Consider the following 16,416-nt stretch of genomic DNA (forward strand, 5'->3'; position numbering starts at 1 on the left):
CAAGTGGGAGGACACCATATTTTAATAATCTGTCTCTGACTCCTATCTGATAGGATAGTTGTGCGAAATAAATAAAATGGCATAGTAAGTGTTCAATAAATATTAATTCCTTCTGTCCTCTTCTCTGCTGCTCAGCCTGAGGCCAAGTGAAGGAAAAATGATGGATCCAGGGAAGATGCTCTGGCCAGAAATAAAACAATGCAATTTTGGAAGTGTTTCTGGTGCCTCCCTCTGCAAACACAATGCCCCAATTAGGAGAAAGGATTTATGTACAATAAGTTTATATCCTATTATAACACAGATGATGTGCCCTTCTTTCCCCACCTCACATATATGCATATATATTACTGATATGTCCCACTGATGCCAACTTCATCTGATAAGGCCTTTTGCTATCCTGTACTCTGCTGAAAGGGAGCCCTGGGCACTCAGCCCAGTTCATGCTTGTGGTAGTTGTCACACATGTCCACAAATTCTTTGATGCTCCTCCTTAGAAGATGTGGAGTTTAATTCCTCTCTCAGTCCAATGTGGGCTGGATTTAGTAACTTGCTTCTAATGAATAGAATATGGCAAAATGGTAGTGTGTTATTTTTGAGATTACCTTGTAAAAAGTCTATGGATTCTCTCTGTCACTTGCTCTCTCTCCACCTTGGGTCAGTTGCTCTGGGGAAAGCCAGCTTCCACGTCTTGAGAACGCTCATGGGGCCATGTGTAGAGGCCCATATGGTGAAGATCCAAGATGATCAAACAGAGCTGGAGTGAAACCCAGACCCCCTGCCAACAGCCTTGTGACAAAATCCTCTTGCAAGTTGATTCTTCTGCCCCAGTCCAGCCTCCAGATAATGCAGCCCCAGCCAGAAGCTTCACCGCAGCCTCGGAAGAGACCCTGTGCCAGAGCCACCCAGACAACCTGCTTACAGATTCATGACCCTCAGAAACTATGAAATAATGAATGCTGTTGTTTTAAGGCATTGACTGTTTGGGTAATTTGTTATACAGACAAATGATATAATGCTCAAAATCCTGGGCTTACCTTCCTCACTGATTTTAATTTTTCTTTTCTTGAGTTTTCCAAGACAAATCATTTCTGAGTGTCCCTTTTATTTCTGGTTTTTAATCACTATTGTGACTTCTGTTATTTGGAGCTCAACTTCCTCATCAAAACCAACAGTTGTTACCATACACTGAGCATTTATCCCATACCAGGGATGTGCACACATACGTTTTCTTACCATTCATCTCTACCAGAATATGAAGTGATCCTATGATTATCCCCACATGATGAATAAACTGAGGTTCAGAAAGGTTAAAAAAACCTGGCTCAAGGTGATACTTAAACTTTAGTAGGTCATACTGCAAGCCACGTGCTTTAAACCACTTTGCCATTCTACCTGTGGCTTTGATCCTATTTCCTTTCACTTACTTAAAAGTTTTGGTGTAGGAGAAACCTGGGTTCAAACCCTGGCTCCACAACTGATCAGGTGATCACTGTTCCCTCCTCTCTAAAATAGGGGAAACTGCACTTACTACAAAGATTCTGTGAGGGGGCTTCCCTGGTGGCGCAGTGGTTGAGAGTCCGCCTGCCGATGCAGGGGACACGGGTTCGTGCCCCGGTCCGGGAAGATCCCACATGCCGCGGAGCGGCTGGGCCCGTGAGCCGTGGCCGCTGAGCCTGCGCGTCCGGAGCCTGTGCTCCGCAACGGGAGAGGCCACAACAGTGAGAGGCCCGCGTACCGCAAAAAAAAAAGATTCTGTGAGGGAGAGCTGAAAGAATACACAGGAAGTGCCTGCCTGTCCCACTAGACCAGTGCTGTCCAACTGAACTTTCTATGAAGATGGAAATGTATCCTGTCTATCCAATATGGTCGCCACTTAGCCACATGTGGTTATTGAGCACCTCAAATATGGCTAGTACAAAGGAAGGACTGAATCTTTGTATTGCATTTAATTTAAACTTAAGTAGCCACCTGTGGCTAGAGGCCACCATACTAGGTAGCACAGAACTAAACCAGAAGCTCCAGGAAGGCAGGGGCTGTGCCCCTTTGGCTCACCAGCATATAGTCAGCACTTAGCACAGTGCCTGAGACCAAAGAACTACCTGTAATTAATTGTTGCATGGATGAATATATACATGAACGAGTGGCCCATTGTGGGCCTTCGATAAATAGCTTCTATCAGGCGGCAGAGCATTGATGTTTCTCGGGCCCCTCCTGCCTGTGCGCTTCTCGCCTTTTCTCCCCTCATCCACAGCAGCCAATTATGCTCTCCTGCAGAAATGTCATTTGAGCCAAGAATTGGACAGAGACTGGATTTCAGGTGACTGGGGGAGGAGGAAAAGCAGCCCCCTGCACCTCTAATGGGCCACAGAGGACAGGAAGCCCCCTCCAAGGCTGACTAGAAAGTTTGTCTATAACAGAGATGGTTAAATTAATGATGAGGCTCGGTGACAGGGAGGCCAGAGCGGACCCCCTAAATGTCACCTTCGTTATTTCTCAAGCCCACACGAAGAACTGCCTTCCCAGTCAACGTCCATGTTGTTATTGTTCTGCCTCGGGGTGGAGGGATTTTTTTCCCCCTAATCCTTACCACACGCATGGTGTAAGTTCAGCAGGGGCAGGAGATGAGATGGCACAGGACGCTTAATAAGGGTTTTGGCTGTCACTGAGCAGGAACTACTGTGTAGATGTGGGGAGGGGACAGAGTGAGGGTGGCCTGCTAGGGCTCCCTTTCTCGCTTCCTCCCTGTAATACGGAGTCTGCCTTCCCAGACGTGAGAGTGAGGGAGCGCCCTCTGACACTCTGACCCAGCACTCGGGTGGTTTTCCTCACTACTCCTTCTCTGCATCAATATTCTAGTCTGAAACAGAACACGGCATGGCTGGGAGCAGTGAGTTTTGGGCTGGGGGTCTGGGGATCCAGGTAGGAGTCTGGACTCTGACACGACTGGTGTGGGTGACCTCTGGCAATTCACTTCCCCTCCCTGGACCTCCATTTTCTATTCTATGAAATGGGACTGGACACGGCAATCTTTAAGACCTCTTTAAGCCTCTAAACTTGCAGAGTGGCTGAAAGTATGGACTTTGCAGTTACATAAAGTTTGAACCCTGGCTCTGCTCTCTCTTGGCTATGACTTAGCCTCTCTGAGACAATAATAATAGAACTTCACAGGGATGCTGTGAGGATTAAATGAGATAATGAATTCCGGTGGTCTCAGCCCTGGCTGCATATTAGAATCACCTGGGTTACTTTTTAAAAATACCAATGCCTACAGCTTCAGCCTCAGAGATACTGACTTAATTGCCTGTGTGGAGGTCTAAGCACTAAGATTTTAAAAATGAACTTCTCAAGTGCTTCTAAATCATGTTTAAGGCTTGGTGAGGGTTTTCATATTTAGCAGAAGCTTAATGAGTATTTGGTGACTCAGTGGATTTTTTTAAGGTCATTTGTGTCATCCTCTTTTCCGAAACCTGGCTCTCTGGCCCTAAGTTACAGGAGCCAAAATATAGCCCCGGGCTTGCAAAATACATATGCCCATTGGTTCCTCCTTTTTTCTCCTTTTCCTAGACCTCATACTCCTCCATTGCCATGACTCTCCTCTCCATGCCTCCTTTCCCCTGCTCTGCTCTGGACCATCAAGCATTATTGCACTTTGGGATGCTTTCAGTAGCCTGTTATCTTTCTGCTTCTCAGATGAATCAGTAAAATATCATGAGCATATGAGCATAGACTCTGGAGCCAGATTGTCTGGGCTCTAATCCTAGCTGAGCCATTTATTAGCTGTGTGACTTTGAATATTTTTCTTAACCTCTCTGTGCTCAGTAACCTCATCTGTTTACTGAGGATCCCAAAGATCGCAATCTTTGAAATCAGTTTTTCCCCCCATTAGACCTTCTAACAGGGTTACCTTGTAGTAGGGGAATGAAAGAGAATTGAGAAATAAAGTATTGACACAATGTTGAATATTTTCCATACCTATGACATTTCATCCCCACAAAAATAAGCAAGAAAGATATGCTCGTTTATTAGACGACAAAAACAAGGCACAGAAAAGTTGTTTAACCAAAATCATGCAGTGAGTAGAGGCAGAGCCAGGGTCCTGCCCAAGCCTGTCTGACTCCAGAGTCTGTGCTGTGTGCTTCTGATGGGAGAAAGGCCACCTCTTTGGGGACGTTTATCTGCTTTGACCTCACAGCTCTGGGAGGGATGCTGGGGGGTATGGAGATGGGGAAGAAAGAGACACCCACCCATAGATGCTCAACCACAGTTTCTGAAACAACTGCCCATTGGGTGACATATATCAAATTAGAAGATATATTTGTGGCTTTTTTTAAAAAAACCTTTTTTTATTTAAAATTTTTTTTCATTGAAGTATAATTGATGTACAATGTTGTGTTAGTTTCAGATGTACAGCAGAAGGACAGCTAAGAGGAAATAGAATACTTGAGTAACCATACTGTGGTGCCTTGGCAAGAATTAAATATAATAACATTGATTCCTTCTTTTGTACATCACTCCGTAGTAATACAGAAGTTAATTCCCGAAGAACTCTGAGCGAACTTAATTGAGCATAGTGCGGTAGATGTTTAACACACACCTCACCCTATCCCCACATCCTTACGACTTCATTTTCCATTGTACCGAGTTCCACTGGCCAGTGCCTGCCTGTCTCTGCTGAGGGCTTTTTTTTTTTTTCGGTAGGAGTTTATTAACTTGTTTATTTATTTTTGCTGTGTTGGGTCTTCGTTTCTGTGCGAGGGCTTTCTCTAGCTGTGGCAAGCGGGGGCCACTCTTCATCGCAGTGCGTGGGCCTCTCACTGTCGCGGCCTCTCTTGTTGCGGAGCACAGGCTCCAGATGCGCAGGCTCAGTAGTTGTGGCTCACGGGCCTAGTTACTCCGCGGCATGTGGGATCCTCCCAGACCAGGGCTCGAACCCGTGTCCCCTGCATTAGCAGGCAGATTCTCAACCACTGCGCCACCAGGGAAGCCCTGAGGGCTTTTTCTGACTGCCAAAGCCTGCTTTGCCTGTCCTGCTTTGGTGGGCTGTAATCCCAGGGAATTAAGGCCCCCTAGAAGCAGCCCTGGCCTGATGACTGATACGTGTTGGTTTATAACAGCCAGCTGCCTCACCCCTCTGGTGGGGTAGCTCTGAGAGGCATATGCTTCCCTGCCAGAGTTCTCCCAGGAGGATTAAGCCTCACCTGTCCCCAGTAGTAGCTGAGTTTTAATGGACCCATCGATTGGCTGCCTTCCCTTCCTTCCCTCTATTACTCTCCCAGCCCCACAGATGTTTCCTGGGATCCCCTCCCAAATGAGATACTCGCCCTCAAATCCATATCTCAGAATCGCTTCTGCAGGAACCCAGATGCAGACGCTATTCAGAATTGCGCTAGGCGGTGGAGAAACACACAAGAAGGATGCACTATCTTTGAGGAGCTCACGAACCACGGAGGGAGAAGAAGGAACACAAACACAGCTCAGGTCAGGATGCTACAAGTCACTGTTGAGGTGTGGCCCAGAGGCACCAAGAGCAGGCCGGGTCAGCTCTGCTTTTTTTTTTTTTTTTTTTTTTTTGCGGTACGCGGGGCTCTCACCGCCACGGCCCCTCCCGTTGCGCAGCACAGGCTCCGGACGCGCAGGCTCAGCGGCCATGGCTCACAGGCCCAGTCGCTCCGCGGCACGTAGGATCTTCCCGGACCGGGGCACGAACCCGTGTCCCCTGCATCGGCAGGCGGACTCTCAACCATTGCGCCACCAGGGAAGCCCTCAGCTCTGCTTTTGAGTTGGTAGGGAAGGAGAGGTATTGGAGTTTTATAGAATAAATAAATACTGAAAGGTGGGAAGAGTGTATGACAAAATATCTCCTTTCCTAGGAAAGGAGGACAGCACCGTACTGTCACCGACCGGGTCTGGAGGATCGTGTCTGGGAACAAGCGGTGCTGAGGAAGTCTCAGATAGGTGTGAACAGAGGTGACAGGCGGTAGGCTCTCCATCAAGACCTAGGTGAGGAGTGAGGGGCCCGAGGTAGAGGCAAGGAGGAGGCTGACACTCAGAAAGCAAGGGCGGGTGTCCCTAGGATGCCCATTTCCTCTCCTCTCATCCCCCAGTGCCCTGGCATCTGTCTGCCCTTCACAGGCCCACCTCCTACACCCTCCCCTTCCCAGCCCCTTCGTCTGTCGGCAGAGCTGTTCTGCGTGGCCTCTGCTCAAGATGAACTTTGAGTCTGGATCATCGACTGCTCCAGGCCTCCTGAGCCAGCCGGCCTTCTGACCTCGCTCTTTCTGAGTCCTCGTGCTCTGGCTTGTCTGAAAGGAATTTCTGGTCACCAGGCAGCGGCTGGACAATGTGTCTTAACGCTGAGGCTCCTCCATTGGCTCTCCCCAAACTGCAGTCGCCCCTGTAGCTGGACACGTGGCATTGACTTTGTGCGGTGGGGGAGTTGTGTTTTTATAGCCTGACATACCAGTGCACTCATTTGAGCAGCACTTTTTAAAAAATTTGCTTTATTGAAGTAGAGTTGATTTACAATGTTTTTAATTTCTGCTGAACAGCAAAGTGATTCAGTTGTACATATATATGCATTCCTTTTCATATTCTTTTCCATTCTGGTTTTTCACAGCACTTTTAGAAGTGCCTGCCCTTGTCACGGCTCCTGGAAGGAGCAGCTTGTAGGGCATTTGATCCTGTACTTCACTCAGCTGCTCACTGTGTCAAAGGTGGACACATAACCCAAGCCTGGAATTATGTGGCAGACAAACAGTTGGGCTGAGCCAATTGATTTCTTTCCCAAACTTTGGAATTGGAAGCGTAAGAGACTGCTGCCAGCATGTGGTGGGCCCTGGGGCAGGAAGGTTGCGTGGACCAGGAGCCGGAGGAATTGGGGGGCCACGTACAAGCTGGTGTGCGAACAGAAGAGAGCAGGGCGAGTCCAGAGGATGGAGCAGGCCCATGGAGAGAAGCAGAGAGCCGCAGGCCCTGCAAGAGAGAGGCCAGGGGCTTCCCTGGTGGTGCAGTGGTTGAGAGTCTGCCTGCCGATGTAGGGGACACAGGTTCGTGCCCCGGTCCGGGAAGATCCCACATGCCGCGGAGCGGCTGGCCCCGTGAGCCATGGCCACTGAGCCTGCGTGTCCGGAGCCTGTGCTCCACAACGGGAGAGGCCACAGCGGTGAGAGGCCCGCGTACCGCAAAAAACAAACAAAAAAAAGAGAGGCCAGGTGTCAGATCCCCTGGGACTGGCTCTGCTTAATTGTCTCTCATAGGTTCTCAAGACCTCTAAGAAGCCCTACGGTTAATGCCTTTCCCCCAGGCTAGCTCAGGTGGGTTTCTCTTCCACACAGTTAAGAGTCTTAAAGGAAATAGAACCCAAGGGTAGCTGCCGCTGCAACATGTAGCAGCCCTGGAGGGCAGCCTGAGGGAGGTGCGGCTGGACTCCCTCCCACCAGCATACTAGAGAAGCTGACCCCAGAGTGCCTTATTGCACCAGGTCTTCTCGGCAGCATGCCTCAGGCTACAAGGGACCCCTGAGTTGCAATAGGAGAGGCATCTCGAGAGGTGGGATTCCAGGTAATTAGTGGAGATGGCCAGAGATTCACATAGGCTGAGCGGACGGAAAACAGTCCTTTGCGGATGGGGACAGTGTGAGCAAAGACATGGGAATATGAATATATTCATTCACTATTATTATTAATTATTATTATTATATAAATTTACATACAGTCAAATTGACTTCCTTTTTCTGGGTGTACAGTTCTAGGAGTTTTAATACACATAGAGATTTATATAATCGTCATCACAACCAGAACACAGACAGCTCAGCACCTCAAAAACACCCTTGTGCCCCTATGTGGTCAAACCTTCCTCCCACCTCTAACCCCTGGCAACCACTTCTCTGTCATTGCACTTTTGCCTTTTCCAGAATGTCATATAAATTGAATCATACAGTATGTAACCTTTTTTTTTTTTTTTTTTTTTTTTTTTTTTTTTGCGTTACACGGGCCTCTCACTGTTGTGGCCTCTCCCGTTGCGGAGCACAGGCTCCAGACGCGCAGGCTCAGCGGCCATGGCTCATGGGCTCAGCCGCTCCGCGGCATGTGGGATCTTCCCGGACCGGGGCATGAACCCGTGTCCCCTGTATCTGCAGGCGGACTCCCAACCACTGCGCCACCAGGGAAGCCCAGTACGTAACCTTTTGAGACCATCTTGTTTCACTCAGCATAATGCCTTTGACATTCATAGCTGTTGTTATTTGCTGTTATTGATTGCTGAGTAGTATCCCATTGTATGGACGTATCATACTTTGTTTATCCAATCCACATGGTTTCCTATTTTTGGTAACTATGAATAGAGCTGCTATAACATTTTTGCACAGGGCTCTGTGTGAAGATATTTTTATTTCTCCACGTAAATGCCTAGGAGTGGGACTGCTGGATCATGTGATAAGTGTAGGTTTAACTTTATAAGAAACTGCAGACTGTTTTACGGAGTGGCTGTACCATTTTGCATTTCCACTCATGAATGAGATTCATGCCCTAACAAAAGAGACCCCGTATGTCTTATTTGCCATGTGTAAAATTGGAGCCATGTAGCTCCTCGAGCCAGAATTAAAAGGAGCTTCATGGTCTTCCAATGCATAGTCTAGATTTCAGGCTGCCTTCGAGTCCAGGCTGGGAAATACTAGAGAAAAAAAATCAATGGGAAACTCACCAGTAGTTTGGCTTCACTTGAAGTTCTGTTTCTTTTGCTACCATTTTCTTTTCAGAGTCCTCAGAGAGCTGCCCCATGCTTTCTTTCTGGAGTTTTTAGTTGCTTTCAGTGGGAGAGAGACAGAGTGGAGAGTGTCTTGACTCCATCTTGACTAGAACCAGAAAACACTCATTCATTTTGTATTCACTAATTTTTTCACTCACTCACGTTCACTCATTCGTCCTTCATTTGTTAATTCTTTCATTTATTATTACTTATTTGCTCAGAAGTCGTATGTATTTTAATCAGTATACCTGCTTGGAGCCCTTACTATTAATCAGGTACTATGTTACTCACTGCAGATACAGACATGAAATAGATACAGTTCCTGCCTCGAAATAATTTGGGCTAGAGAAAAAGGAGATTAATTATCAGATAAATATAAATATAGTGGAATGATACTGTGATAGTGTAAGAGCAATCAACTGCCTTAAATGAAGGGATCCATAAGAAGGCAGCCTAGCTTCTGGAAGTTGTCTCTTGGAGACGTGTAAATTTGCGGTAAGAAGGTACTTCACTTTGAAAGGACAGCATGAATATAGAGCATGAGATTGGGAAATCAAGGGGGTGTGTTTGAAGAAGTAATGTCTCTTGTCTTTGACCTTGGCCTTCCTAGGATTTCAGGACAGGGGTGTGACTGAAAATAATCCTGGAGCAGAACATAAGGACTCCTCCAAGATAATCCTTGAGTTTAGAAAATTGGTATTTGGTGGTCTCTCCTTTCCTATTCCTACCCATCCTGGTGGGTTCCATCTACTTGGTATTCTGTCAAAGCAAAAATGTACGCTTTGTCCAAGGAGCCCATCCGGTCTGTCATCCGTAAACAGGAGGGAAGCAACAGAGCCTGCTTTTGCAGCTGCATCTAGAAAATACGTGTGTGTGTGTGGGGGGGGGTGTAACCTGACTCCTACTGATGTTCAGATCCAAGAGGTGCCAAGTCCTGAGATTTCTCAGTCATCTTCAATAACCTTCCATCTCCCACTTCTGTCCTGGATCCCAACCCCTGGGAGCTCATTCATCCCCTGATATATACAGTACCTGCATCTGATCTGCCAGTTTCCCTATATTTGCTTATGTATTCAATCATTCATGAATTCACTCATACATGCACAAGTACATCCAAGTGTATTCCACTCACATTCTATGCCAGACCTTGTTTGACTATCCCCTTCTATGGAAATCTTCTTCTGCCTTCTACACTATTCCCATTTCTTTTCTACCTCTCTGACCATTCTTTCCTGTCTCTTCTGATGGACTCCCTTTCTTTCTCTTCTTTACAAGTGTGGATGGCTCACCTTTGAACTGTTCTTGAAGTCTTCCCTGCCCCATCCTCCTCTGGCCCTCTTGTCCTCCCAGCTGAGGCAGCTGTGCAATCCAGTGCTGAGATGGGGGGAGCTCACAAGGGTTTTACTCAGTCACTGAGCCCAGCTTCTAGTGCTTCAGTTCTAATAGCTGTGATTTTTGCCTCATTTCTGAGACCCTGATGGGATCTCTAGTTACAGTAGTTTCTTCTGCTCACAGTAGTTTCTTCTACTCACAAAATGTGTTGGGCCCTCTCTGCTCTGAGCATGTTGGCTCTTCCCACAATGGGGGCTCCTTCACCTGCAGACTCAACAGCAGGACCAGCTCCAGATCTTGAGTTACAGCATGAAGCCTCCCTGGATCTAGTCCATTCCTCATTGCATGCTTGGATGAGAAGAGAACGTGAAATCGGTATCAGATTCATCCATGCTGCAATCTAAGGTTGCAGGAGATAAGTTGTTTAACTCTCTGATATCAATTTTCTAATTGTAAAATTGATTGTGAGCAAAATTCTTACCTTCTACGTTGCTAATAAAACCCTGTCTTTGTTTAGCTATTAAGCAGTCACAGACTTCTGGGGGCTGGGAGTTGAAGTCTTGAGCTAAGCTGATTGTGGTGGTAATTCCTTTCTTCTTACCAGTGATTGGTTTAGGAAAGGACATGGGATGAAATTCTGGTCAATGAGGCATGAGGCGGATGTCTGCTGGGGGCTTTGGGAAAGGATTTCTTCAATGGAAAAAGTCTCAGGGGAGGAAGCATTCACCCTTCTGCCTCATAATGCTGTCCTTTGTGTGATGCCTGGAGTTACGACAGCCATTGCATGAGGCTGCACGGTGCAGACCAAAAGCACAAGCCCACAGCCTGAAGAAGACAACAGGGAGGAAAGATGGAAAAACCTAGTTCTGGATGACGTTGTTAAGCCACTTAATTGAGCAACCCAGAAGCTGTACTTCCTCTGGTCTTTTTGTTATGCAAGATAAATTTCCTTTCACTTCCATCATTTTTAGTTGGGTTTGCTCCCACTCACTGCCAAAAACATCCTGATATGTGGCATTATAATGCCTGTCTCACAAAGTTCAAGTGAGACTTTCTGCTCATCCTTTAGAGCTCAGCCCAAATGTCACCTCCTCAAGGAAGCCTCCCCTGATTGCTCATAGTAGGTCATATCATCCTGTCATGCATCAGTCACTAGCACCATGTAACTTTCCTTCTTTTCTTTCATCGCACTTGTCACAGTTTGCCTACCTAATTATTTACACCCTCTCTCACTGACCTCTAGGCTCTTTGAAGGCAAAGGTGGTGTTCCTTTTGCTGACCTTTGTATCTCCCATGGCTACTAGCAGTGTCCATCCAACAGCTCATCGACCCTCAATAAATCTTTGTTGAATGAAAGAATAAATTAATGCATGAACATATTTAGAAAAGAGCTGGCATTGGCAGGAAAGTCTACCTTCATGCCCTTTCTGAGACTGAAAAGTTGATCAACTCTCTCCTTATTTTTCATCTTGACAAATGACTTTGTACCCCACCATTGGCTGATAGGTTTCAAAACAGTTTTACATTTACCTTGAAATGCACCATTATTTCATCCCCTCAGGAGCAGGTGCTATTTATTCCTCCCCACACCCCTCTCGCTTCTGTTCTTTAGCATTCATGACAGCTAAGCAAACCCCTTCTTTGATTTTTCTTCTTCTGCAGGCTCTAGGAGACTGATCAGTCATTACCTGTGAATAATGACCAGGGAGGTTGCTAAGCGATGTAGGAGTCTAGCTACCTCACCATTGAGCCCTCAGCTCTTAGCTAATGAAATGAAGGAAGTTTTGTCACCAACTCCAATCTTACGGGATGTCCAAAGAGCTGTCTTTTACTATCCAGTAATAGCCATGGGGCCCACGATTGCACAGGGATATGGGGGCTTTGGGAAGAAGAGCTGAAACAGTCTTGTCATCCCTCTGGAATATTTCAGAGAAACAAGCCAGCATATCATGGTGATTTATTTTCATGAAGCGTTAGTTTGCCTTGGAAGGTGGAGGTATGGGAGTTTGGAGAGTCAGGGCTTGTTGTGAGAGGCAGAGCTCGTCCTCAGCTTTCTCTTATCCATAGACAAGGAGCTAACAATGATGGCATCAATAACAGCAGTAATAACTACAGCCTCAGAGGAGACTGGAAATGGCGTTGGCAGCAAGCACACACATTATCCAGCCCAGCATTTCTCAAAAGATGCTTTTCAGAGCATAAGTCCCCCAAATGCTCTTTGCTAAAAGAGCTCATGGTGAAACTGTTTGGAAAACATAGTTATACTTCACTCAGTAAACACAAAGTTCCCTGAAAAATAAAGAAACCTGATGGACTTTGTTTAACACAGAGCTCTGGTGCTTATTTCACCAAGGAAACACTTAATTTTTGTAACTAATGTATTAATGACTCCTGGAAGGAACATTTTGGGAAATGCCAATATGAGCAAAGGTGGTTGCTAGGTATTCTCGTACCACAAACATTTACTGAGCAATTCATTCATTCATTCATTCATTCACATAATTATTCATTTAGTTGAGAAAGATCTATTGAGAGACTACTCTGCATAATGTAATGGGCTAGGAGCAAAGGATGCAGATTTGATCATTGCCTGCTGAAAGCTATAGTCTAGTGGACGAGACAAAATTAAATAACACACTTCACAATTGACTGCTAAATTACAGCTGTGATGGGTGCTACAGAAGAGCAGTGTAGGGTGCATATAAATTTATACAACAGGATAAGGGAGGCGGTTTGGAAGGCAATCAGGGAGGCCATGCACCAACCAGCCTGGTTTCCCCAGGACTAGGAGTGTCCTGTGATGGGTGACCTTAACAGCTAAAATTGGGACTGTGTCAGGCAAACCAGGATGGTTGGTCACCTTAGCAGAACGTGACTTCTGAGGTTCTATCTGAGGATCTTACTGTGGCAGAGAGAACTCTGGTAGGGTGGAGAGCTGTCTTCTGGAGCTGCTTCACCGCCCTGGGCCTGCCTTTCCCTATCTGAGCAATGAAGGGGGTGATGGCTCTTCTGCTTTCTCACAGGTTGTTGGAATGGCAAGTGGGATGATTGCTGGGGAAGACCTTTGCCAGGTATAACGTGCGTCCTAAGTGCCAGGAATTACTATTCCTGCAGGGGAACTGTAATTCATCACTCCCTGAAGGAAAGTCCCCATTCATCCAGGAGAGGATTTTCTGAGAGCGTCACTAGCCATACAGCTGAGTTTCTAAATCCAACAGCAAGAGACATTTTCCACAGATGCAAGAACAGGAGTGCATGTGCAAGCTCACCACAGGAGGCATAAATCACGGAGCAGGAAGCCATCTGGATGCTATAGGGTAACAATTTTCCCCAGGCCCAAGAGGGGCCAGAGCCCAGTGGCACTGTTCAGGGCCAGGCCGAGGGCAGTGCCTGGTCTCTACAGCCCAAAGAACAACCTCGCACATGGACTCGCGCACATTGGGTGATTCTCATCACCTGCTGGGGTTTCAGGCTTTTCATCTATAAAGTGGAAAAAATATTTACGATATGGTCAGAATGTAATGAATTTACCATGCCCAAGGAGTTGCGTTGTGTTTACATATACATTTAATCCCCACAGAAAAGTAGATTTTATTATTATCTTTCATGTTACAAATGTAAAAAATGGGCTTAGAGAGGTTAAATACTTGTCAAAGGTAGGGTGACCGACTGTCCTGATTTGCCTGGGACTATTCTGATTTGAGCACTGAAAGTCCCGTGTTTTTGGAAACCCTCAGTCCCAGACAGCCTGGAGTGGTTGGTGATGTTACAAGGTCGCATAATTAGTAAGTGGTGAGCTTGTAAATATTTGAAGAAGACGATTATTTGTTAAACTGTTAACGAAAATTATAACAACAAAAATTTGATATAATTATATTTTTAAATAATAATATATAGTAATAATCATTATTAAATCAGCTTCCTTTTCAATATAAGCCAAGTGCTTCTAGCCTTTTAAGAAAACCCCTTTATTTTAATAATGCTCAGCAGACATTTTTGCTACTCAGCAATATTTGTAGTTTTCTTCCTTCTGGGCGCAGAATCTTTGATGTTAAGCATGACCAAAGGACTTGTTTTGACCAATGGCGTGTGATTGGAAGTGATAGGCGTCACTTCAGGGCAGAAACAGGTGAGAACCTGTGTGCAGTTCTCCATCTTCCCTACAGTGGATGCTGGAGATGCCTCTCCCAGATCCCTTTTGCTGGCTGGTGCACTCACCCCCCAGCTGCTGAGAGAGTCGGACAGAGCTCAGAGCTGTCCTTGCTCAGCAAGGCTGAGAGGACCAAATCTAGAGCCAGATGACCTGGTTCAAGCCCAACTCAACCAGGAATAACCCTGGGTACTTACTTAACTTCTCTGAGTCTTGGGATCTTTAAAAGGGAAATTCCCTACCTCATGGTGCTGATGTGAGGATTAAAGGAGTAATACATGTAAGGCTCTTATAACAGTTTGGCAGATGGTAAGCTCTCTGGTTGGCTATTTTTATTTCTCCTGCTTTACTCTACCTCTAGGATAGTATGACAACCCATACCAATGGCGCTAATGCTGTCACAGATGATTTTTTTTTAATATGATAACTCTGGTGTATTTAGCTGATGGTAATTTTAAGTGATCATCACTTAGATTTCTTCTTTTTTTTCTTTTGGCTTTTTTTAAATTGAGGTATAGTTGATTTACAATATCGTGTTAGTTTCAGGTGTACAGCGCAGTGATTCAGTTATGTGTGTGTGTGTGTGTGTGTGTGTGTGTATACCCACACACATATATATATATTCTTTTTCAGAGTCTTTTCCCTTATAGGTTATTACAAAATATTGAGTATCGTTACCTGTGCTCTACAGTAGGTCCTTGTTGGTTATCTATTTTATATGTAGTAGTGTGTATATATTAATCCCAAACTCCTAATTTATTTCTCCCCACCACCCTCTTTCTCCTCTGGTAACCATAAGTTTGTTTTCTATGTCTCTGAGTTTCTATCTGTTTTGGAAATAAGTTCATTTGTGCCTTTTTTTTTAAGATTCTACATATAAATGATATCATATGATATTTGCCTTTTTCTGTCTGGCTTACTTCACTCAGTACGACAATCTCTAGTTCCATCTATGTTGCTGCAAATGGCATTATTTCATTCTTTTTTATTGCTGAGTAATATTCCAGTGTGTATGTGTACCACGTCTTCTTTATCCATTCATCTGTCGATGGACATTTAGGTTGCCTCCAAAAGAATGGTTTTGAGCAACAGATGAGGAAACTAAATGCTGAGATGTTTAATAGTCTGTTCAGTGTCACATGGGGCTTTAATGCTGGATTTGGATTAAGAGCCAATACGGGGGAATAATAACACTAATCAGTACTTACCATTTGCCAGGCACTGCATTATCCCATTCAATCTTCATAGTAACATCTGGAAATTACTATAACCCCCATTTTACAGTTGTGGAAACAGAGGCAGGAGAGGTGAAAAAAAAAAGTTTCACAACTACGAAGTGGTGGCAAGAGTCAGAAAAAAGTAGAAATGAGATATTTTGAGGTGAACTGTTATTTAGCAACAAAAATCAAGTATGATTACTATGTTTAAACAATGAAAAGTGTTGGTTACTAAGGTTTTTGTAGGAGAGCAAACATGTTTGTTCATTTATTTACACAGCGTAACACACGACATCTCCTATTCTATACATTGCCTTTTAAAAAATGAATTCTTCATTTCAGAATAACTTTAGAGAAAGCTTGCAAAGACAGTGCAGGGAGTTCCCACACACCCTTCAACTAGCTTTGCCTAATTTTAACATCTTACTTTACTCTGGTACATTTGTCAAAACTATTGGTACACTACTATTAACTAAACTCCAGACTTGTTTTCAGATTCCATCAGTTTTTCCACGAAAGTTATTTGTCTATTGTAGGATCCAATCCAGGGCTTACTGAATTTTAAGTGAAGAAAAGCCTTAGAAATGATGGGAAAGCTTGTTTGCTAATGGAATCAGGATTTGATATTAGGGCAGTAGAATTATAGGTGATTTTTTTTTTTCTGTGTTCAAAACTTTAACACTCTTGTTACATGAACTCTATGGGAAATGTTACTACAAGAAGGCTCCTGGACTGTGGGCATTTGGCACTGTTGAGCACAAACCAGGTTATGGATTGGAAAAGTCCTTAAATTATCTACTGGCCCCATGGGGTAAAGGAGAAGCATGTATGTGTGTGCTGTGGGAGAGGCAGGTGATGGGCGACTGAGCCACCACCATTGTCACAAGGAGAGGACAGGAAGATGGAGGGGCTGGATGCATTTATTTATTTATTTATTTAACATCTTTATTGGAGTATAATTGCTTTACAATG

Source organism: Monodon monoceros, unplaced genomic scaffold (assembly GCF_005190385.1).
Source record: "Monodon monoceros isolate NGI ecotype Baffin Bay Population unplaced genomic scaffold, NGI_Narwhal_1 Super_Scaffold_18, whole genome shotgun sequence".
Classification (NCBI taxonomy): Eukaryota; Metazoa; Chordata; class Mammalia; order Artiodactyla; family Monodontidae; genus Monodon; species Monodon monoceros.